The 26,968-nt window shown below is 34.0% G+C and overlaps 1 protein-coding gene across 1 annotated transcript in view; it reads right to left on the bottom strand.

Annotated features, from left to right (window-relative positions):
• Positions 1–26,968, bottom strand: part of LOC113514763 (uncharacterized) — a 72,703-nt gene that overhangs the window by 44,925 nt on the left and 810 nt on the right. The window lies entirely within an intron of this gene.

The raw sequence follows: 26,968 nt of genomic DNA, 5'->3' as shown, positions 1-26,968 counted from the left end.
ACACTTTATTTGTGTCACCTATGACACACGTAAATTAACAACTGAATTCATACATTCAAATTAATTACATAATTCCCTATGGTTGACTGGGAGAGAATGCTTTTAGCATTAAGTCCGCCATGTACACATATTTGTACTAATGAATAAATAAATAAATAATTATAAAAAAAATAAATAAAACAAAAGATAAAATACAAAAATATGTTTTCGCCATGTGTGTCGCAGTGACCCAAATAGGCTACAGCTCAGTGATAGTTTTGCTTAAAAGCAAAACACTGATTTTCAACTGCAGTTTGAAATTAGGCTACAAGGACGCGTGCAACGAACCTTCAAGATAATGGATTTATGTATTCTCCTATCCTCCCTATACGTATTCAACCATTCTAAGAATTAATTAAAGTGTTAACAATAATATTATTGTGAAAGAGTTATATAGTATAAGTAGTACGAACTATAAGCCACTATTTTTTTTTAATGGATGATAATGGAATGGTAACCCCACCCGCGCTATCGGTATACACCGGCGGGGCACCAGTGAAGGATGATAGGTAAGGATGAAGCAGGTCAGTTAGCCCATCGTGACGAATTCAACAAGAATTGTTCACGATGGTTTCCAGGGGGAACCACGTGGAGATTGACCTGATAAGACATATTGCTAGCAATGGGGCTTTCAAACCCTATTGCTAACAATCCCTTTCTCCCCTATAAGCCACTATCTATAGCCTATAAGCTCTTATCTACAAAATACATTTCATTTTACTTGTTGCAACAGTTGACCGCTTATTAGCTTATTATATTTAGTCCAGCTGCAAGCTGCAAGCTTTCTTTGTTACTGCAACTGCAATGAACAAGTTGTGTCGGCGACAGCATTAACAATGCCCACTGATAACCGTTAGATACTTATTATATGACTAAAATATGCTTTACCATTGGTTATATATAGTTTGCTTGAGCACCTCCGTCCCATTAGTGTTTCTACCGTGAAGCAGTTGTGTTTGCATGGCTGTGTTTCGGTTTGAAGGGTGGGATATGGCAGTAAATTTATAGGGTGCACAGGAATAACATCTGAGTCCTCAGGAATGGCAACGCATGGGGGGTATCATGGGCGAAACAGTATACTCTGTTATGTCCATGGTACTGCGCATATCTACAGGCGACGGTTACCACTTTCCATTAGGTGGGTCGTCAGCTTGTTTGTCATTTTAAGTAATGCATAAAAAATTATAATTAATTTGCTTAATAAATTCAAATTAATTACTTAACATTAAACATTATTTATTGTACATTAAATGAAATAATTTGTATAAAGCCTTATTTTACGAATTGATAAAAGCTGTAATATCCGACTAGCTGTTTTTGTAAATAAATGTTTCACCTATTTTAATTGCCGAACAATGTATCATCCAACTCACTGACGAGATAATATTACACTACGAATTGTATGACTCAAAATCGATTCACTAACACGAACGAAATCGACTTTGGAGACCATTCGAAATACCCACCTTGCAGATTACTCATGCAAATCAGTAAACCACAAAAGGCACGTGTTGCATTATACTCTCATGAGAAAGAGATAAAACATCCCACTTAATCTTGTCTAACTCTAATATTCGTAAATATGTATTATCCAACATAATCCGAGTGCTATTGCGAGACCTCGTTGAAATCCGTTACATATACATACATACATATATACGTGTTCGTTCAGGTGACACTTAAAATCGTTAAAAATCATAGCGCGAAAATGTTCTCGACGCAAATCCATTTTTCAATGAGACACGGTAATTTTAATTAGCTCGCAAAAAATGTGGAGGGAATTTTTGAATTTAGAACGTACCTATTTTTACTTATAAGTAATCATATTTTTAAATAAATTATGACTGGCCAGTCTCACATACATAAAAACTTTTTCTCGCAATACTTTCTGAGTTTCCTGGTATGTGATATATATACAAATACACAGTTGTTTATGGCGTAGGTGTCTCTCTGCTAATCGTATTGCAAGCTATTGAAATTTTATAATCGCCAATACATAAATAAATATATTAATAACAATAGAAATGTAGTTAGTTCGTAAATATGCATTATATTTACGAATATTAGAGTTAGACAAGATTAAGTGGGATGTTTTATCTCTTTCTCATGAGAGTATAATGCAACACGTGCCAGGTGGGCCGTTAGCTTGTTTGCCATTCTAAGACGTATAAAAAAAAATTAAAAAAAACACAGGCATTACGTACTCAAAATCTCAATACTATATATCTATAATAATAATAATAATATTTATTTAATTAGACTACATAAGGCCCATTTTGTTAGTTACAAATTGACTTAACCTATGTTAGTAAATGAGCGGTCATAACGCTCTTACATTGATAACCTGTCCCACTCAATATTTTAGGATGGGACAGTTCATTTTATCTATCCAATATATCTATTAATAACGTTTGAATCACTCCCTATTTATATCGCACTCCAAAAATTAACATACATACATACATTTGAATTGTGGACGACTAGGAACTAACTGGTCCATCTTTATTTATTTTGGTGGTGTGGCACTTGAGAATTATAATTATAAACACATATATAAAATAATTATACACATTTTATTATAATTAGTCATTATTAACGTGTATTTATAGTGATGATAAATTAAAAAATTTGTTGCACTCACACAAAAAACAAGTAACGTAAATTGGGGGGAAAAGGGATTGTTAGTAATGGAGACAAAGAATCCCATTGCTAGCAATATATCCAACCAGGTCGAGCTCCTCGCGGTTACCCCTGGAAACTATCATGGTTAATTCCTGATGAATTCATCATGATGGGCTAACTGGCCTGTTTTCATCCTCATCAATCACCCTTCACTGGTGCCCCGCCAGCGTATCCCATTAGCGCAGGCGGGGTTACCACTCTATTTTCATCCAATAAAAAAAAAAGTAACGTAAATTGTGGCAAAATTAATATGGGACATTATACGAAACATCATCGTCATTATCATGGCGAATTCAACGATAAATTAGTTACGATGGTTTACAGGGGAAACCGTGTGGACGTTGACCTGATAGGGTATCTTGAAAACAATAGGGACTAACCTCCCCATTACTAACAATCCCTTTCCCCCAGGACTAAAGTTTTATGTCTTTATATACCCAGTAATTTCATTGTCATATCTTTTAAACCGAAACACAGCCTTACAAACAAAACTGCTGCATGACGGAAACATAAATGGGACAGAGGTACAAAGGTCCTCTCGTTTGTTACCATAAAAATGTTGTTTAATACGAATATAATTAGGCTAAATTACCGGCTCCTAATTGCATATAAGTGTATATGTGACCTAATTAACATTTTGACGTTGAAACAAGTTATTGAAACTATTCCGACCTTGGCGTCGGATTCTCGGAGGATTTTAATCACGAGGTTAACTATATATGGTAAGATTGAGTGAGCATTTTGTAAACTAAATATACGTGACTATATGTGACTTTACAGATTAGTCATTGCTTAAAATAAACAATGAAAATCATGAGCCGTTCACTTCGCTGTTTGGAAATCCACTTTCTATATAGAGGGAAGACTTCTATGAATGTGGCGTGAATTTACACGGTACAGTAGAATAACACCTGAGTCCTCAGGAATGGCAACGCATGGGGGGTATCATGGGCGAAACAGTATACTCTGTTATGTCCACGGTACTGCTCATGTCTATAGGCGACGGTTACCACTTTCCATCAGGTGGTCCGTCAGCTTGTTTGCTATTCTAAGTTGTTTAAAATTTTTTATTAAAATTTCGTATTTGATCAAAAAATCGAAATATAAACAGTAATTGATTAATAAAAAATGAAGTTTACAACTTATTTTACCAATAAGTATCTAAAATTGCTAGGCAGGTAGACCGTCAGAACAAAGGATTCTGAAGAATTCGATGCATCAAGCTGATGCAAAAAATGTAAGTAAATATATATATATATATATATATATATATATATATATATATATATATATATATATATATATATATATATATATATATATATATATATATATATATATATATATATATATATATAATATACAATGGCTCATTCTTAGTTGTTCTGTTATCGCAAGGCTGTTTTGACAATTTTTTTTTTGCATTGTCACAGGAATTTTAATAAAGGTCGGTCGTTATTGGCATTGAATAATAGGTACATTAGAAGATAAATGTTTGATAACATTTAAATAGATATAACGGATTGAATGATTGCGTTCCGGTATTGATGAATAGTCCAATGATTGTTTCTTTATACCCGTAATGTTTTTTTTTTTATACAACTTCGAATGGCAAACAAGCTGACGGCCCACCTGATGAAAAGTGGTAACCGTCGCTTATAGACATGAGCAGTACCATGGACATAACAGAGTGTACTGTTTCACCTATGATACCCCCCATGCGTTGCCATTCCTGAGGACTCAGGTGTTATTCCTCTGTACCGTGTAAACTCACGCCATATCCCACCCTTCAAACCGAAACACAGCCATGCAAACACAACTGCTTCACGGTTGAAACACGAATGGGACATGGAGGTACCCAAGCAATCGACTTTTGTACAAAGTCTCCCTCTGGTGAAAAGGAAATAGTAATGCCATCTGCGCTGTATATATGTTGATGAGTCACTAGTAAGGGGTGATAAGTGAAAACAGGTCTTTACTTATAATGGTTGATAATGCATTATATGTAAGAGGGAAAGGGATTGTTAGTAATGGAGACTGAGAATCCCATTGCTAGCATTATACCCAACCAGTTCGACCTCCTCGCGGTTCTCCCTGGAAACTATCATTGTTAATTCCTGATGAATTCATCATGATGGGCTAACTGGCCTGTTTTCATTCTCATCTATCACCCTTCACTGGTGCCCCGCCAGCGTATCCCATTAGCGCAGGCGGGGTTACCATACAATTTTCACCCATAAAAAAATAGTATACACTGACGGGGCGCCATTATTTCGATTCAAATATGAATATAACATCTAAAACTATTCCAAACTGCGAATCGATAGCATCAATATTTACAGAGATATAACGCTGTGACACTCAACGTCTTATCAAGCGTTCCTTTGTGCTATTTCTGTACGGAACCCCGAAAATTATATCAAAGGTCTTAAGCGGATTAAACGTTAGCTAGTAACTGTCACAGTGTATTTGAAAGTTACAGTCACTACCGGCTATAGGCGGCACAGTATATACAAGTTATTATGTCACATTAAGCAGGTACCCATTTTACGAAACGAACACAGATATGTACCCGAATGTTTTTAAAACTTATCTAGTATTCATGAATGCATTATTCTTTCAAACTTACGCTCGTGTACAGAGCACACTACGCAATATTTACATGTATTTAATACATAACTGTAAGTACATTATGTCTTATGTAATATCATTGTTTGCGGTATATTTATTTATTTATTTATTTATTTTAATGAGGCACACATAACAAATTATAAGCATGTTTTTTTTTTAATAGGTGATAATGGAATGGTAACCCCACTCGCGCTATCGGTATACACCTGCGGCGCATGATGTATACCGATAGCGCGTCAGTTAGCCCATCGTGACAAATTCAATAAGAATTGTTCACGATGCTTTCCAGGGGGGACCACGTGGAGGTCGACCTAATAAGGTATATTGCTAACAATAGGGGTGTCAATCTCCATTCCTAATAATCCCTTTCCCCCCATTATAAGCATGTTAGGTTTATATATAGGTAATTATGGTTTTTATATCAAGTTACAATTATTATTATATTATTACAAAAAAAAAAACATTCGGGTCATCAAACAAATAAAAAAATACTAATGAATGATTTTATCGATTAGTAGTACAATATATCGAATGAAATTAGTAAAAGAATGAATCAAATTTGTAGTCAAATGAATTTAAAATCATTCGAATAAATTGCTCGGTCGAATAATTAGTAATCGTATTACTAAATTCACGCATCGCTACAATATATCAGATGATATGTTTCCATTACTACAAATAAAAAAAAAAAGAACAAAACAGTCGTTGCTCTTACGTTCAATCTAATGCAGTCAGTAGCGATAACATATTTACCGACAGGTTCGTTTATCATGTCTCTCCGATCTCCGAGGTCAGAGATGAGTTAGTGACCCCAACTCTCCTAGGAACTCATGTAAACTTAGTAAATACTTGACGCGTTTTACATCTATACATATATTTGCGAGCCGCGAATAAAGATTGCGGTCAAATGCGCAAATATTCGGAAACATTTTGGAGTCAAAACTGTTACCTAATGGAAGAGAGTACATGAAAAAACACTCGCTTCATCTGCGTTTGCTCATACATTGTGTAATAATTTTAATTGATCAAGATCAATGCCTGTATTTACCCAATTACGTTTCTTAATCATCATTTCAGCCATTATCCGTCTACTGCTCGACATAAGCTTCCCCCATAGGCCGCCATAAAGAACGGTCCTGAGCCACCTGCATCCACTGACTCCCTGCGATGCATTTGAGGTCGTCACTCCATCTAGGAGCGTCGTCCTACATTGCATATGCCTGTACGAGATCTCCACTCTAGATCGATTCTTCCCCATCGGTTGTCGGTTCTTCGAGCTATGTGACCAGCCTATTGCCACTTTGCTTGTTATGCTTCGGGCTATGTTGATCACTTTGGTTTTTCTACCATTTTTGTCTTGAGGTTTTTTTTTATTGGATGAAAATGGTAACTCCGCCTGTACTAACGGGATACGCTGGCGGAGCACCAGTAAAGGGTGACAGATAAGAATGAAAACAGGCCAGTTAGCCCATCATGATGAATTGATCTGGAATTAACCATGATAGTTTTCAGGGAGAACCGCGAGTTCCACCTGGTTGGGTATATTGTAAGCAATGGCATTCTCAGTCTCCATCACTAACAAGCCTTTTCCCCCTCTGTCTTGCGGTTGGCCGTATGTAAAAATTTCAAGTCGCTCAGTGAACTATAGAGAAGGTTGTGTTCGGAGTTTTTTGTGTAATAGAATCTGAAAAGAGGATAACCGCAGAAGAACCAAAGTTACCTAATACCTGTTTCAAAATCTAAATTTGATCCGTCAATAACACTGTATAACAACTTTCCCTCTTAATCCATAATAGAGAAGATAAATCGTAAATTATCAAACACAAAGATCATTGTAATGACTCTTTTAAATAAACTTTACAAAAGAAAACAATGACGCCATACAATGACTCTCTTGTTCTTTGCAAATAGGCAATAATAACTAAAGGCAAATAAATAGTCTGAGATTATCCAATTAGGTGTTTACTGTGACAAATATAGTCAGTGAAAAGTAGGTAAGTATATATTTAGAGTATTGTACATATGCAATGTAATGTTTCCGGGTTCGACTAACTAATTAACGCTGGAAAAGTATTAAGCGTCATTTAGAGAATATGCAAATGGAAATATGAAAAGAATGGAATCCACGTTACACATAATCTCAATACGAGATGTAACATAAATAAATAAATTCTACATAAAATATTTTTTCAAGATATTTTATTTGAGTAATTCTATGACAAATAAGTTCTTTTTTTTATTAACTACGTGCTCTCGTGCGTTCGTATATTCAGTCTTTCTTATCACATTAATATATTTGTTAATACGATTACAAAATAAGTCTAACAAATTCCCTGTATTATTATCTCTCTTTCTCTCGTGTCTTATTTAAGAGTTTTCTCTTGCCGGGGCAACTACTTCATGCATTCTCTTCTAACCAGCTGTATTCCAGATCATATCTTTGATCTCCCTATACGACATGACACCTTGAGTTTCCTTTATTTGTCCCATGTAGTTATTTCTCGGTCTTCCCCTTCTTCTTTTGCCTCTATTTTCCCTTTTATAGTAGCTCTTTAAAAAACCATCATGTCGTATAAGGTGACCCAGTAATTTGCCTCTTGTCTGTAAAATATGCTGGTCCTTGTTATTATATATTATTATTTATATTAATTGTAAAATAAAATTGCCGTCTGTTGTATATATATTTTTGTTCTCATTTCAATTGTTTATAAATTTTCTTTTTTATAAAAAAACTACAATTGTCATTGTATTATATACAATGGTTAATTTTGAACACCTCTTTATACTCTATTGTTTTTATTAATATTCTTTCCCCATTCTTTATTATTAAATAATATTATATTAAAATACATATAATTAACTCGTTTATGTAATTAATAAAATTATCTATTTTTAATAAATCATTCCCCATAAAGAATTACCAAGTACCTTATCATAATTAATATTTTTTTTTTTTTAAGATCAATTAATGAATTAATCAAGTGGAGTCTCCACAAATCACCATCTTCCTACCTTTATCTCAATTATTATTTGGGGTACGCGGACCCCATATGTTTTTATCCATATCACTTAAAGATTTGACTTAGTTTTACGACCGGCTACCTGCCTGACGTCACCTCTCTTTGAATTCTCCTCGAATATAGATAAAAAAAAATCAGTTACGTAAATACCAATAAATGTACAAATTGTGATGCGGCATTGCATTATTGTTGCACCCAACAGATGCATACTAAGCGCTGTGACGTAACGCCTGTTTCTACTCGGCTTTCATTCGGTGTTAAGTAACAGTGAATTAATGTCCCACTACTGGGCAAATAACAACATATATTATATTAAAATGGCAACTATGTTTCTTTTAATTATTATAGAAAAATTATGGTAATAAATCGTTAAATTCATTCAATTAATTTACAACAGAGTTGTGATTATGATGTTTAATTTATTTTAATAATAGCGAATTGGTTATGATGTTATGTAAGTTATATATGTTTAATATATTTTTTTTTATACAACTTAGAATGGCAAACAAGCTTACGGCCCACCCGATGAAAATTGGTAACCGTCGCCTATAGACATGAGCAGTACCATGGACATAACAGAGTATACTGTTTCGCCCGTGATACCCCCCATGCGTTGCCATTCCTGAGGACTCAGGTGTTATTCTTCTGTACCCTGTAAATTCAAGCCATATCCCATCTTTCAAACCGAAACACGGCCATGCAAACACAACTGCTTCACAGTAGAAACACGAATGGGACAGAGGTGCCCAAGATGACTTGTATAAAGTCTCCCTCTGATTATACACAGTTTGATATACAGTAACTGTTCAAAATGAAACCTTAATACCTTTGTAATTAAAACACAAATTGTTTACAATATTGGAGTTCGTAAACATTATTTTCCTCGCACCTTAGTTTAAAAAATAAAAAGCACCGACCGAATGGAGGCGTGTGCGCGGACGCTTGCTCCTGTGAAATGTTATTTGTGTATTTTAAACTGTATGTGCCCTGTTAGGACCTATTAGAATTTGTGTGTGCATACATATACAATTTGAGGGAGAAGTGTCGATCACCTATAGCAGAGAAAACTCACGAAGCCGATGCCAGGTTAGTCCTCCTCGACAGATAGAATCTTTCCCTTATAAAACGGTTCCACTGCGGTTGTTTAATAAACTGTATTGTATATATATTGGATAATTAATAACATGACAATTAATAAAATTAATTAAATGTATTTAAGGAGCCGTCACTGTTATAAATTTGTAAGATTGATAGTAGGGTTCATCTTGTAAATAAATTTAATCAATATATATCAAAAACAATAATTATTTTACAATAAACAAACAAATTTTTAAATTGTCCAAGTTAACAAAACACACTCTCTGGTCGCTGGCCCGTGCGCGGCATGCGCGCGCAGCCAACAATCACAAAGCGCCTGCGCGGCCTGCGCGCGCATCTTGCGAGTGAGTCCCGTGACCAAGCGCCATGTTATAAATATATATATAACAAAATGTTCGATTGTCTGCTTGTTTTTAAAACTTAATTATATTATAAAAGTTGACATATATTATAAAGTTGATAAATGTATATAACAAACATTGGTGAGTATTATCTCACCACAAATTGACAAACCAGAGAGAGTTATTGTGATGTCGTTATGTCATTGACAGCGGTGTTTTACCTTGCAACATATACATTTGATAATCAAAAATACACGAAATACAATTTTTTGACAAAACGTCTATATCAAAAAATTACAGGCGAAAACCGACCAGGTTAATTAGCGGACCAATATGGTATGTTAAAAAAAATTATTAATATGTAAAAAAAAAATATCGTGACATCATCTTCGAAGGTTTTTCTCGTAAAAAGTGATAGTACAAACGATTTTATTTGGTTGTGAAGGTAACACATTATGTTTGTGGTCTAATAACATTATTACTGAAAAAAAAAATAAACCTAATCTACATTGTTTAATATTATTTTAACGTTTATATAATATAACTAAGATGAACATGTTTTGTAAATTAACAGGTTTTATTCACGTAATTAACAGGTTATAATTTTCCATTAATACCTGTATATATATATATATATATATATATATATATATATATATATATACACGTAACGGTCGCCTATAGACATGAGCAGTACCATGGACATAACAGAGTATACTGTTTCGCCCATGATACCCCCCATGCGTTGCCATTCCTGAGGACTCAGGTGTTATTCCTCTGTACCCAGTAAATTCACGCCATATCCCACCCTTCAAATCGAAACACAGCCATGCAAACACAACTGCTTTACGTTTGAAACACGAATGGGACAGAGGTGCCCAAGCAATCGACTTTTGTAAAACGTCTCCCTCTGGTATATATAAAGAATCATCATATCGAACATTAACTATGTCTATTGCTAAAAATAGACCTCTCCAAAAAGAGGGATTATGTCAGTAGTTGCCAATTGGCTTTGACGTTTTAAAAAGAACGTCGCTGCCAATCCCTCGACTATTAGATACCTGTAGTCGCCACTTACAACAACCACGGGAAATTGCACAAAAAAGTCTACCCTTTTACTCAATTTAATGTAACCATTTAAACATAAGTGAGTAACAAATATCATAACTTTCATATTTAAGTAACTTTCAAAGTACGATTAGAAAAAAAAAATATGTATACTTCGAAATTTCGGTTTGTAGGTTGTAACCTTTGCAATTTTTTTTTCCGCATATTCCATTATGTAACGAATGGAAGTTAAATGAGCCTTTACGCACTGCAGACAAAAGCACGCGACAATAATCAATTTATATACATACATAAGTTTGCGGAAAAATTCCGTGAGAAAAATCGGATAATTGAAATGCCTCACGGAATTCGTTATTGCCGATTTATCTCAAAATTAAGAGACGTCTTCTTATTTAAAAGGATATAGCCTGAATGGAATTTGCTTACATCGAAATTAATTTGAGATACCGTTTTATAAACTACAGTCTGTGGCCAAGCTGTGGTCACAAATGCTTTTCTAAGAAATAAAAAAATATTTTTTTTTTGCAACTTAGAATGGCAAACATGCTGACGGTCCACCTGATGGAAAGTGGTAACCGTCGCCTATAGACATGAGCAGTACCATGGACATAACAGAGTATACTGTTTCGGCCATGTTACCCCCAATGCGTTGCCATTCCTGAGGACTCAGGTGTTATTCCTCTGTACCCAGTAAATTCACGCCATATCCCACCCTTCAAACCGAAACACAGCCATGCAAACACAACTGCTTCACGGTTGAAACACGATTCATGTGTCCACTGTTACATCAGAAATATTACTCCTAATTTCCTGATCCCCAATTAATATGACATTTTCCATATTTTATGTTTTTATTTACTTAGAACTTTGTCCATTATTAGAAAAATCAATGAGTGTCCTCTATTTTTTTTATTCCTGGTATTTTTTTTTTATTAAACCCCCTCCCCCCACTCTACTCTTCTTTGATTAGATTACATGAATAAATTTAATATATTTCGCTGAATTCCACTAAATACAAGTAAACTAAGCTATTAAATACATTTCAAATCAAATCAAATCAAATCAAATCAAATCAAATCATTTATTGCACGAATATGGGTACATACATTAGTTGAAAAAAATAATTACATGTCCATTATTCCATATTCTACCATATCGGCATGTACAATATAAAATTATAGTAATAATAACTTATAATAATAAAAATAATGTCAATAATAATAATAAAATGTAAAAAATGTCAATAAAAATAATTAAATTGCATGTCTAATATTTATCACTGTAGTAGTCATGCAACGTATAGTAACATTTGGCTGTCAAATATTCTTTTGCTTTTTTCTTAAATACAGTTTAAACTGTTTATTTCCTTAAATGCTTTCGGGAATTTATTATATATTTTAGAGACCATACCGAAAAAACTTTTATCAAATAATGCTGTGACGTGAGGCTGAACGCGAATTTTATCGGTATTACGGTCACTTTTTAACTTTTCAAATAAAAGTTTATTCTTTTTCATAACAACATTGTTTCAAGAATATAAAGGCTTGGAAAAGTCAGGATATTCAGTCTTTTGAATGAAGTCGTACATGTATCAGTTCTTTTCAAATTGCACATAGATCTAAGACACCTTTTCTGAGTCTTGAAGACTATATCTCTATATGTCGAATTGCCCCAAAATATGACACCATACCTTAGTAAGGATTCAACATATGCATGATATGCAGTCAATACCGCTGTCTGATTAACAATCTTAGACAACATGCGTAATGCGTATGAAAATTGGTTTATTTTGCTATTAATATTTTCTATATGATGTTTCCATGTCAGGTTATTATCAATCGTTAATCCCAAAAATTTCGTAATTTTTACTTCATTTATTTTTTTTTCCATTAAAATCGATATTAAAAGATGTCAAATTATTTTGACGATTACTAAAATTCATAAAATGTGTTTTATCTAAGTTTATCTTTAAATTATTTTCCTTTAGCCAGTCTATTAATATTTTTATTGTATTGTTAATATTTATTTCAAGTTCATTCGAATTCTCATCACTACATATTACGGTACTAACATCTGCAAATAATATCATAGGGTTAGTAGTTATATTTGGGATATCATTTATATATATCAGAAACAATAATGGGCCCAAAATACTCCCTTGTGGTACGCCATATTTTACTTCTTTGAAATCTGATATAAAATTAATTTCAACTTTTGATTTTGGACATATTCTGTTGATTTGCGTTGCTTGCGTTCTACCACTTAGGTATGACTTAATGAAATATATATATAATCCCTCTGATACCATATGTGTGTTTTCTCAATTAAGGTATGATCTACATGGTCAAATGCTTTTGATATATATATAAAGCACAGACGGGTTTCCTATTATCAACGTGGTCTACAATTTTTTTCAAAAATTTATATATAGCCAGAGAGAGTTATATTTTTATTCTTTCTAAATCCAACTTGTTCCTCTACCAATAAATTATATTTTTCTAGAAAATTATAAATAGCTTTATAAATTACCTTTTCAATTATTTTAGAAAATATATATAAGTGCTACTGGCCTATACGATGACATACATTCGCGATCTGCTTTTTTATATAGAGGTTTTATAAAAAATTTTTAATATATAAAAAAAATTCCATTTTCAATACATTTTTTATAATATAGCTCAAAATTTTATCTGAGTAGCTACTTCTTTTACAATTTTTGTTGTAATATCATCGTAACCAGTGCTAAAAGTAAACTTTTAAAGATCTTATTATTGTCAAAATTTCATTATTTGTAGGTCTATATAATATAACTTACATTATTCGATGTCATATTTTTGTAAATTATCACAGTTTAACTTGCTCAATAAAAAAATTATTAAATAATTCCGTATATATATATATATATATATATATATATATATATATATATAATTTGTGTTATATAATTCTTAGTTTTATTTTTATATTCATTAATTATTGTCCAGGTGGCCTTCGTTTTGTTTTTAGATGTCTTAATAAAGTAATTGTTTTGTGCTTTTTTTGTTAATTTCATTATATTTTTTAGTCTACTTGAATAGGTTTTGAAGCACTTTTTATTGAGAAGATTTGGATCTTTTCTGTATTTCCAAAGCAGTTTTCTTTTCTGTCTAGAGTATATATATAATACCATTTGTAATCCATTTAGGTCGTTGATAAGAACGCATTCTGATTCTCATCAATGGGAAACACATGTCATAAAATAACTTAAATTCATCAAAAAAACTATTAAATGCAGTATTTGGATTGTTAGTATTATATACGTCTTTGAAATGGATGGCCATTAGACAATGCTTAAATTTTTCTATATTTTCTTTACTATAATCACGCTTCATTATAAACACAAAAAAGTCTACCCTTTTACTCAATTTAATGTAACCATTTAAACAATATGGGTTACCAAACTTCTCTGAGACCGGACACATCAATAATTGCGCTGTGTGGTCTGAGAGAGCCAATTCAAGTATTCGAGTTTTACAGTCTTTCATATTATGTCCAAAATTATCAATACATGTACCACTACATAGACGCGTTGGATCGTTGATTGCTAACTTTAAGTTGAATCCTTGTAATAACTGTTTAAATTTGAAAGAATATTTATCGGCTTTCAACATGTCAATATTAAAGTCTCCACATAACACTATCTTTCTTTTTTTGAAGCAATACATGCTTAATAAATTGTTTAAAGTTTCAAAGAAAGTTTCATAAGATTCCTGGGTCAATTTTGGAGGTCTGTAAATGCATATAATTAAAATATTATAATCTGTCAATTCCATCCCTGTACATTCGATAATATTACTGATACTTAAGCTCTCTATTTCATTCATCACCTTGTATCTGTGATTCTTACGTACCAAGATACACGATCCGCCATGTCTGTTACCTCTAGAATAGTGAGTGACTAATGTATAATTGGGTATTTTTAATAGGCTTGTATCACTTTTCATCATATTGTGTTCAGTTATACAAATTACGTCAATTGCTTCATTTTTAATTATGTTCATTCAATAAGTATTCATTTCTCTTTATCAATATATAATTTTTAGCTAATCTTTTTTGCATTTAGGTATAATGACATAAACACTGCAACAGATATGTTCAAAATGAACGATTTTAAATTATATTGTTACTTATATTTCTTGATAAATAACATCAACATCATTTCAGCCATTACTTAGCTCTGTCATCTGTCGAAGGAAGGAAAGGGATTTCTAGTGTTGGGAATCTAACAGCCCCATTGCTAACAATATACCCTATCAGATCGACCTCCACGCGATTCCTCCTGGAACCATGGAAATTGATTAATTCTATATGATTTCTTCACGATAAGACCTGTTTTATCCTCACCTCCCTGGTGTCCTACCAGTGTGTATACACTGGTATACTATAGCACAGGTGGGGTTACCATTCCATTATCACCAATTAAAAGAAAACCTCTGTTAAAGCTCTTCTGTTGATTCCCTGAAAAACATTTGAGGTCATCGCTCTATCTAGATCACTATCAATAAAACTACATAGAACTACGGTGCTTTCATCTCAGACTAATGACTGGTATTGTGTCGCGAAATATCACGACGAGTTATGGCATGCCAGTGACCGCCGGTCAGAAATTATATCACCATTTGTTCGTTTGTTTGTTTATAAACATCTATTATACATAACAAATGTAGAACAGAAGAAATTGTCAAGATAGACTTATTCTTAATATCTTCCAGTCAATTCGATTCGATACATCTTAAAATCTTTACTAATATTATAAATTTGAAAATGAATTTGTTTGTTTATTACCACAATTTAAATTTACCATTAAAATTTATAATAATTTTTTTATAATAAAATAAAAAAAAATTGACATTTGGCAACCCTGCGTAAGGGGAAAAAGCGAAGCGTTCCGCCAGCGATGCTATGAATCACCTAGACTGTATACTAGACAGTTTTTCAAAGCACCTAGTCAAGTGTTACGCTGCGTTCCTATCGAGCGTTCTGTGTTCAGTGACCCCTAATCGTTAGAGGTAGACGGCCTTTAGTATGATAAATCAAGGAATCACTATTGCAAATAGTTCTCATACCCATTACATATTTACATAGCTACATACTTATTTATTTATTTAATACTTTATTTCACCAAAAAACATAAAAGATATACATAAAAAATAATTAGTAATTAAAATTCAAATGAAACCTAGCGGAATAAAATACAGATCAAAGATACGTACATAAAAGTACAAAAAGCGGTGTTATCGCTGGGGGTATCTCTTACAGGCAACCTTTAGTTAAAATTTAGTTAAATATCATTGTTTTGCTTGTATTTGTATTTTATACAATTTAGAAAGTCAATTAAGCTGACGGTCCATCTAATGGAAAGTGGTAACTGTCACCTATAGACATGAACAGTACCATAACAGAATGTGTATAAAGTTTTGCCTATGTTACCCCTTATGCGTTGCCATTTCTGAGGACTAAGGTGTTATGGCTCCATATCCTGTAATTTCACTGCATTATCCCACCTTTCTGCAAAAGAACTAAAGTAACCGATATAGCACGAAGGAAAAGTAAGCTGTAGTGGTAATAGATTGGTTACATAGCTCAGAGAACCGACAATCGATGGAGAAGAACGGTTCTTGAGTGACGAGCCCGTACTGGCAAATGCAATGTAGAACGACCCCCCCCCCCTCTAGATATACCTCAAATACATTGCGGGGAGTTAGTGGATGCAGGTGACTCAGGACAGTTCCTTATGACAGTCTATGGAGAGGCCTATACCCAGCAGTGGACAGATAATGGCTGAGATGATGATGATCCCACCCTTTAAACTGATGACGACGGTTACCATTTTACAACAAAAGAGCCGACAGCTTGTTTGCCATTCTAAGTTGCATAAAAAAACAGAGTATTTTTGACAGGCCATTAATCAAGTTAGCTCTTTCCAATTGATAGTCACGCACGAAACCTTATGTGAACTCTCATGATTCACGATGGTCACTGATCGAAATGTCTATGTTTACATAATAAATATGTAGATGGAATGTCAATAGTCAAAAAAACCTCCCCCTCCCTCGACCAACTGATGCACGATGCGTATTTTCGGTCGACTTCCAGAAGAAGAAAGTTCATAATTCGATCGTATTTTTTTTTATTTATTTTTTTTTACATTTGATACTGGTTAGAAAAATTATTATTCATCTGAAAGGAAAAAAAGAAATAATGATAAAAATGTATGGTATGATATAGGCAAGCAACCTACTTCTTTAAGATAACAGTAAGGTCAAACAAAAATAAATATTGTCACCATCCACCACCATCGTAACCATCATCGTCATCATATTAGCCTCTAACTATCCACTGATGAAACATAAGAGTCCCCCTTTGGGGGTTTTGCCAGTGCCACGCTTGGTAGACAAATTCGACCGCAATTAGACTTTAGAGATATTTTAAGAGGAACGCTGCTGCCCATTTCTCGCTCTTCCTTAGTCGCCTCTTACGACATCCACGGAATAGGAATATGGCCTATTCTATGCCGGGACCAAATGGTATGTCATAACCATAGTAATGTCATTTAAAATCATCGATTACAGAACCCCTGAAATAGATAAAAAGCCAACATAACTTTCAGATACACGCCTCAACTGCAATTGGGGTTCTTCAAAAGGGGGATAAAGAGATTTCTTCAGGGTCGGCAACGCGCGCGTAATACCTCTGGTATTGCAGGTGTTCATAGGCTACGGTAACCACTTACCATCAGGTGGGCCGTATGCTTGTTTGCCAGCCCAGTGGTATAAAAAAAATTATATGCTGTTCCAATCTAAACACTTCATTTGTATATCGTGAGGTGAGAGTTACGCAAGGTACCAATACTCAACCACGTTACCAATGCTGAAATTGACTTCGTGACTCACAAAAACATTCGCAAGATAATTTGTGACAACAAAATTCGGCACCATTTAGGCTCCAAGCAAGCCTGTACCCATGGAGATGAACAATCTGATATGAAATCTTCTGATTAAGTCATTTCATCCGATAATGATACACTTGGGCTGGTAAATAAAACGAGCTATGGGTCTTTAATAACTGTATCAAATTTCATGTATGTAGTTTAAATGGGTTTCGAATAGGGGGGAGGGATTGTTATAAATGTCTAACTACCAGTCTCACTGTTAGCAATGTACCCTACGAGATCGACCTCCATGTGCCCTCCTGGAAACCTCCGTGGTGAATTCTTGTGGAATTCATCACGACGGGCTAACTGGTCTGGTTTCATCGTCACCTATCATTCCTCACTGGTGGCCCGCCAGCGTATACCGTTACCGCTGGCGGGGTTACTATTGCATTATCACCCATTAAAAAAATATACCATTCATAATTTTCAGTACGGTGGTAACTAAATTGGTAAGTACATTCTAATATTTCACAAGTTTATTACTGGTCTACCTTTTCATCATCGCCTATTCCTCACTGGTGCCCCGACAGCGTATAACGTTAGCGCAGATAGGGTGACCATTCCTTTATCATCCAGCAAAAACAAAAATAGGTTTCTAATTGTATGGAGGTCAAAAATTGCTTATGCACCTCTGTCCTATTCGTGTTTTTGCGTCGCCATTTCCTTTTTCTGGACTCAGTACCACGTGTCCAGATATTGTAAATCTATTTTAATATTATTTTAGCATATATTAAACTATTGTTTCGCGCGCGGCGTACACACCCACGCACACATGCACGTGCACACACCCACGCACACACACGCACGTGCACACACACACACAACTTCCAGATTAAATTATAATTAAATATCTCTTTCTATAAATTATATTTATTACATTGAATTCACTTATTATATTACAAGTACATAGTAAGTAACCCTGCGGAATATACCTATCTCAGGCACCAGTCTCTCACAGTTATATTTATAATTTGTTTAATATAAGCATTGTATTTCACTGTAATGAATTGTGAAGAGAAATAAATCTGTTTATTATTATTATTATTATATTATATATTAAATTATTGTTATCTAACCTTGGCCATCATTTGACTGAATAACAGATCCTACTTTTGTTTTTATTAATTGATTCATAACTCCAAACCGCATTCTTTGTATATTACAACAAAACAAACTTGCATCTCATATTTTTTTGTAAATACACGAAACGTATTAATATAAGGAAAATGTGTGATCCTATGTAATAGGTATACTACTATTTAATTTTCAAAAATGAATGCTCTAACTATATTTAAATATGATATTTATATTTTTAAAAGTTTTTTTTATACCACTGAGGTGGCAAGCAAGCATACGGCCCACCTGATGGTAAGCGGTTACCGTAGCCTATGAACGCCTGCAATACCAGAGGTATTACGCGGGCGTTATTATTTTTATATTATTTTTTATTTTATTATATTATATATATATATATATAGTTATATGTAACGGGAAATTAATGAACTGAAATGAAAACAATTTGTTGGTAACGACAAAACCACAGTAAGTTCATTAAATTCCTATTACATACGTACACAGACATGGTATTTATATAAAAATCAAATAAATTTTCACTAAAGGAAAGACAATTATTTCTAACTCACAACACCCCACTTTCTGCATCAATAAACATAAATATAAACAAAATGATTCCTATAAGTTTTCCATCATTGTATTTTGACTTATTATTATTCATTATTACCCGTGTAATCCTGGCATACAATAGGCCACCCCATCCTTTCCTGTGGGTTTTTTTTGTCATGTCTATAGGCGACGGTTACCACTTTACATCAGTTGGGCCGTCAGCTTGTTTGCCATTCTAAGTTGCATAAAAAAAGCTGCAGAAGTTTGCGGTGGGATCTTAGGCTATTACCGTTAAGAGAGCAATATATATGCGACCATAAAATTTATAAATATTATGTATTTATGTATATGTATATGACTATGCTGTTACAGATATTTATTATTTTTAAAGATCTATTTTTTTTTAACGCGCCACCTACCTATTTATGCTTTAATTCTTTCTACCCAAAGGTTGTCTGCAAGAGATTGCTTAGCAATAAGACCGCCTTTTGTACTACACTATACTTATCGAAAATTGTTCAACAAATCCTGTTATGTTGGTGCAATAAAGTGTTAAATAAATAATAAATACTTTAATATTTTCACGAACCAATATCGAACAGTGCTCCCCTACTATATCGTGACGATAAAATCGTACGGTATCGTATCGATATATACGGTACATCAATATTTATTATGCTTATTTTCCACAAGACTGTTTGCATACTCTTAACCTGTGACAGGCGCTTCAGGTAAGTGTGGGTCTGTCGCATTGAGCAATATTACAAACGATGCTTGTTTTTTTTTTCTATAGAACTCTACCTACACACTCTAAACGCCAAATTACCTAATTGTCAGCTTGTAAGGCAAGGCAAATCATTTTATTTATCTTGGACAGACTATTTCTGTACAAAATTAACATTTTGTACAGAAATAGTCGATAGTACCCTTTTCATAGATGACAATGGAATGGTAACCCCGCCTGCGCTATCGGTATACACTGGCGGGGCACCAGTGAGGAATGATTGGTGAGGATGAAAAGGCAGGTCAGTTAGCCCCTCGTGACGAATTCGGCGATAAATTAGTCACGATGGTTTCTAGGGGGAACCGCGTGGAGGTCGACCTGATAGGGTATATTGATAGCAATAGGAACTACAATACCTTCCCCCCAGTCGATAGTATTCACTATAGGCCGTGTGGTCCCTGTATACAATAGGCCACCCCTTCCTTTCCCGTAAGTGGCCTTTTTTAAAATATCACTAAAACCTAACTGCGATTGCTAATCCGCCTGCCAAGCGTGGCAACTGCTGGTAAAACCTCCCATATGGAAGAATCCTATGTTAATCAGTGGACACTTAACGGCTGATATAATGACATTTAAATTTTTTAATCTTATGTTTTTTTAATGTATATAACACAAAGAAATACTAATAAAAAAACTACAGAGAGAATTTCAAGTCCATACGACTCGGAATTATGTAAACATAATGCACTTGTGAAATGAACAATGCTAAAACTATTGTTCTAAATCTTTATAATTGGTATTTGGCAAGAGAATCGTGAGATCCGAGATTTAGATCGAGACTCATGACCCCATAGATGGACACAAGTTTAATAAATGGCCGGAGTCACTAAATAGATTTTATCAAAAATAATAGTTTACAACCTTATAAGTTATGTTAACTTTAATAGCAGGTATGTATGTATGTTTATAAAAATTCTTTCAATAGTAAAAACCTTGTTTAATAAATACAGTGAACGCTCTACATTAGCAACTCATTTGAACCACTTTCAATAAAACAAAATAAAGTCGTTTGCTTGGGTTTGGAATGGCAACGCCCATGATACCGCCCATGCGTTGCCATTCATAAGGACTCAGATGTTATTCCTCTGTACCCAGTAAATTCACGCCATATCCCACCAATTTCAAACCGAAACACAGCCATGCAAACACAACTGTTTCACGGTAGAAACACGAATGGGACAGAAGCACCCAAGCAATCGACTTTTGAACAAAATCTCCCTCTGGTAAAAGTGGTTCATAGTGATATTGTTGAGAAATCATTGAAAACAAAAATATTGAAAAAATCCTTAGTAATATTATATTAAATGTGAAAATGACCGCTCTACCCGTTGACTACTCCCACATACTCCTTTCCACATTGGATTTGCCGGAAGAGAACTCTTTTAGAGTCAATCACGCCTTTGTACATTTGATTTCCACTGTCATATTTTTGTTCACTATTATTGAATAAAATAAAGTATAAATAAATAAATAATAAATGTATTTTTTTATTATTTTAAACTTCTAGGTGTCTTATAGCCACTGATGACTCCGACGAAGTCACGACGAAATCTAGTTTCGTGTAAAATTTTACAATTGCGATACAAAACTTGTTGCTAAGTATATTTTTTAATAGCATCAATTTATATCAAGTGAATGTACGTGACTGTAAAATTTATTAATACTATAAATAACTTGGAGCAAATCTGCCTATATTAATAACAACAAGTTAAATCCGCTCATTATATCTAACAAGCTTCTATGTTTAACTAATTAAACATAGAAGTTCTGTCGAGGTTAACGTTATAATTGCGAATATTATAGTTTTATTGATTTTCACAGATTACGCTAGTAGCTTAATTTTGATTTTAAGTTTTATGATTCAGAACTGCGTTAATAAACATAAAACAATAGATAATATGGAGTTAAACTCGCTCACACTCACACACACACGCGCGAGCGCGCACACGCACACGCATACACACACGCACACGCACACACACGCGCACACGCACATGCACTCACATACACACATTTAAGCACGCACGCATGCACGTAAATAATACTTTTTTTATACAACTTACAATGGCAAACAAGCTGACAGCCCACCTGATGGAAAGTGGTAACCGTCGCCTATACACATGAGCAGTACCATGGACGTAACAGAGTATACTGTTTCGCCCATGATACCTTCACGCGTTGTCATTCCTAAGGACTCAGGTGTTATTCCTCTGTACCCAGTAAATTCACTGCCATACCCCACCCTTCAAACCGAAATATTAAAAACTTTACCATTTTGCACGCCATTAAAACAATGTGGCTAAATATGCGATTCTATAACACTAATTAAGTTTTTATTTTAACCACATTTATGCAAATAAAATATTGTTATTATATATTAAATAAAATGTAAAGAGTTTGCATGGGCCTGTCGCCAATATATTATACAAATAATTAATATGAAAGTTTGTAAACACACTTAAATGTATGTTACACAACTACGTCGAAATAAATGAATAGATTTGAATGTAATTTGGCATACAGATAGTTATTATATCCCAGATCAACAAAATAGGATACATTTTAGTGTAATTAACGAGATCAAGACGAAGACAGTAACTTTTATAATAATTACAGAAGCAAAATTTTTTTAAGATTATGTTAAAAAAATTAACATCAATAGTGACCTAAGTATAGACCAGTTATTTTGAATTAAAAGCTAGATTACTAAAGCCATTTTAATAATATTTTAATGAGACCAAGCTGTAAATGTATCGTTTCTGATAAAATAACAACTATCCAAATCACTGTATAACTGATGGAGTTGGGGGGAAATGGATTGTTAGTAATGGAGACTGAAAATCCCATTGCTAGAAATATACCCAACCAGGTCGACATCCTCGCGGTTCTCACTGGAAACTATCATGGTTAATTCCTGATGAATACATCATGATGTGCTAACTGGCCTGTTTTCATTCTCATCTATCACCCTTCACTGGTGCTCCGCCAGCGTATCCCGTTAGCGCAGGCGGGGTTACCATTCCATTTTCACCCATCGAAAAAAAAAACTGATGGAGTTATGAGGTAACAAACATAAAAAATATATAACCGAATTGAGAATGGATCAGTGAATGAATGAATGAATGAATGAAATCTCTTTATTATTCCCTTAAAAAAATGATACAAAATTATAATGATTATTGATTGAGAATCGCCATCTTTTGATATTTTTGAAAATTGTTTGCTTCAAATATTTGTTGCAACAATGAACAAACTATTTTTATAAAAATAAAATATTTACTAAACGGTTTTTTTTTATATAAATTTGCTGTTTATATAAAAGAAACCTTTGTGTTTTTTTTTTAATATTACTATATTAATAGTGAACTTTAAAAGCATTATATTATTATAAATTAATAATATATTATGGTAAATCTATTGTAAATTTGACGACTTCGAATTTTATATTTCACAATGTCACAAGTATCCATAATAACTATAATATATAAGATATAAATATAAATTGAGATAAAAATAAGATATAATTTAGACATAATTTAAATATTATATTTGTTTTTTTTTTTTTTTGTCAAAAAACTTGACCTAGTAAATTTATACGATTGTAGGACATTTGATTTTATATTTTATTATTTGTTATCATATTTATGAATTAATTTGCAGGCAGCAAAATAATATTATAATAAAAATACGCTCACGATTATAATCTCTAATGGGGTAATCGAAAGCTTTTATCGAATTATGACATTATGGTGAACGTAACAAACGAAATGTCCATATTGTCATGATAGGGAGAGTTTGTACAAAGCTTACGTTTGCGTGGGCACCTCTTTCCCATTCGTGTTTCTACTGTGAAACAGTTGTAGCTTTGTGGGTGGGATATCTGAATTTACTGGGTATAGAGGAATAATACCTGAGTCTTCAGGAATGTCAACGCATGAGGGGTATCATGGCTGAAACAGTATGCTCTGTTATGTCCATGGTACTGCTCATGTCTATAGGCGACGTTTACCATTTTCCATCAGGTGCGCCGTTAGCTTGTTTGCCTACTAAAATTTATGTTTGTGTATTAAAATCCAATACAAACGACCGCCGTTCGGATTCATTTAATTTCTTACTATATTCCCTTCTTCATGTCTTAGTTTTTTTAGGAGTCTTATCATTCTAAGATATCTTTCAACATCCTATTCCCAGCCCATTACTTCTAACATAATATTGGGCTATTAATAAATGTCACCGGAAAGTTAACTAGATACCGACGGAAATTTAAATTACCATAAACAAAATTCAAAGGTTACGCGATATGGGACCCCATAAATGGATAATGACGTAGGAAACCCGACGCTGGTTTGACGACTTCGATGTCTTTGAAAAGGAACGGCACACTTTGACTGGGGATAGAGATTTCTGGCAAGATAAAGGGATAGCCTTTGCCCAGCTGTGGGACACTTAAAAAAGGGGCTTTATAGAAAAAAAAAACTAACATTAATGATTTAATAGACCATTCAAATCCGAATACAACTTCAGTCTTCGTTTGGTAAACCAATTTATAAGACAACTTGAATGCTAAATACATACACCTACTCATACAAACGGTGCTTCGTTTATGTTACTATGTTTACTACCCTCTTAAATATACGCTGCCTAATGCATTTGTTACTTTGTACTTTATGTGGTTACTAGCTCCCCGCCCCGACTTCACACGAGTGCATTTAAAAAAAAAAAAAGAACATATATCTACTCACAGAACTTTAATAAGTATATAAAGTGCATAAAAATCTTCTGTAAAAAAATATGAAAATAATAAAATCCGTATCAAAATCTGTACCTTAGTGTATTCCTTTATTCGCCTCTTACGACGCCAACGGAAAAGAAATACTCGTAGATGGCCCATTTTATGAGAAGGATATAGGCCAAATTACATTCAGACGATGTTGCGGGTAAAGCTCATTAGTATAATATATAAAGCACTATAATATAATATATATATATTCTGATATTGCTCACAACTCAGGTTACATGTATATTTCTATAACTAATAACGCAACTTTTAAAATATTTGTAGTCTAGTGTTATTTAATTCATTATAATTGTTACTTCATTTTCTCGCACTGTATAACTACATATGTTAAAGTAAATGCTGTGAATACCTATAATAGGCGTGTGCATTAATATTGTATTGTATTTAATGTTTGTTATATATGTTATAATGCAATATGCTGCTTGTGTTCCTTTAACTATATATATAATATGATTGCATTAGTAAGATTAGTAAGGACTAAAGAAGTCGACTTCGTCAAAACTTCACACAACATTATGTTCCCCAAACAAACAAACAGCGACTTCATTTTCGACAAATTTCACGGTTCGTAAACAAATATAGTAAGCAAAACCCAATTTTCGTCGTTCGATCAAACCATAACCCGCCATTTATGGATATCTAACGATCAGTTACTTACTTGGTTGCATAAAAATATGTAATCCGAAAACCATTTGTGATTCTGACATTTCCTCAATTACCGACTCGCTTTATTCTTATTGCAACAAGCAATAATGTATCAATTTTACTATTATAACATCAAATACTACCTCAGATCGAAATACAAACTCAGGTCCGAATATATTTATATATATATTTCCAGTTGGGACCACGCGGAGGTGGACCTGACAAGGTACACTGCTAGCAATGGGATTGGTAGTTCACGTTACTAACAAACCTTTCCCCCGCAACACTAAGAGTTTTTTTTTATGAATAATAATGGAATGGTAACCCCGCCTGCGCTATCGGTATACACTGGCGGGGCACCAGTGATAGATGACAGGTGAGGATGAAAGCAGGTCAGTTAGACCATCGTGACGAATTTCACAAGAATTAACCACGATGGTTTCCAGGGGTAACCACGTGGAGGTCGACCTGACAAGGCAATGGGGCTATTAGATCCCATTATTAACAATCCCTTTCCCCCCGCAACACTAGGGTATTTTTTTTATGGGTGAAAATGGAATGGTAACCCCGCCTGCGCTAACGGGATACATTGGCGGAGCACCAGTGAAGGGTGATAGATGAGAATGAAAACAGGCCAGTTAGCCCATCATGATGAATTCACCAGGAATTAACCATGACAGTTTCCAGGGGGAACCGCGAGGAGGTCGACCTGGTTGGGTATATTGCTAGCAATGGAATTCTCAGTCTCCATTACTAACAATCCCTTCCCCCCGCAACACTAGGGTTGTCACATGCGCGTCGCCGACCCTGGAAAAACCTATATTTATATATTATTATTGTTAATTAAAAAAAGGGCCCCTCGGTGAAGACAAATAATGAGAGCAAAGTCTGTAATCAAGGCAAAGACCCTAACATAATAATGATAAGAGAATTGTTTACTTGATACAAGAGGTTATCACAGAGAGCAGTGTTATTGACTGTTTCGAAATACGTTTTAACCGAAACAACAACTTTGTTTACCAGAGGGAGACTGTACAAAAGTCGATTGCTTGGGTACCTCTGTCCCATTCGTGTTTCAACCGTGAAGCAGTTGTGTTTGCATGGCTGTGTTTCGGTTTGAAGGGTGGAGTAAGGCGTTAATTTACTAGGTACAGAGAAATAACATCTGAGTCCTCAGGGATGGCAACGCATGGGGGGTATCATGGGCGAAACAGTACACTCTGTTATGTCCATGGTACTGCTCATGTCTATAGGCGACGGTTATCA

The sequence above is a fragment of the Galleria mellonella genome, unplaced genomic scaffold (genome assembly GCF_026898425.1).
Source record: "Galleria mellonella isolate WM207_F2 unplaced genomic scaffold, CSIRO_AGI_GalMel_v1 utg606, whole genome shotgun sequence".
Lineage (NCBI taxonomy): Eukaryota > Metazoa > Arthropoda > Insecta > Lepidoptera > Pyralidae > Galleria > Galleria mellonella.
This window is presented reverse-complemented; position numbering and strand designations above follow the sequence as displayed.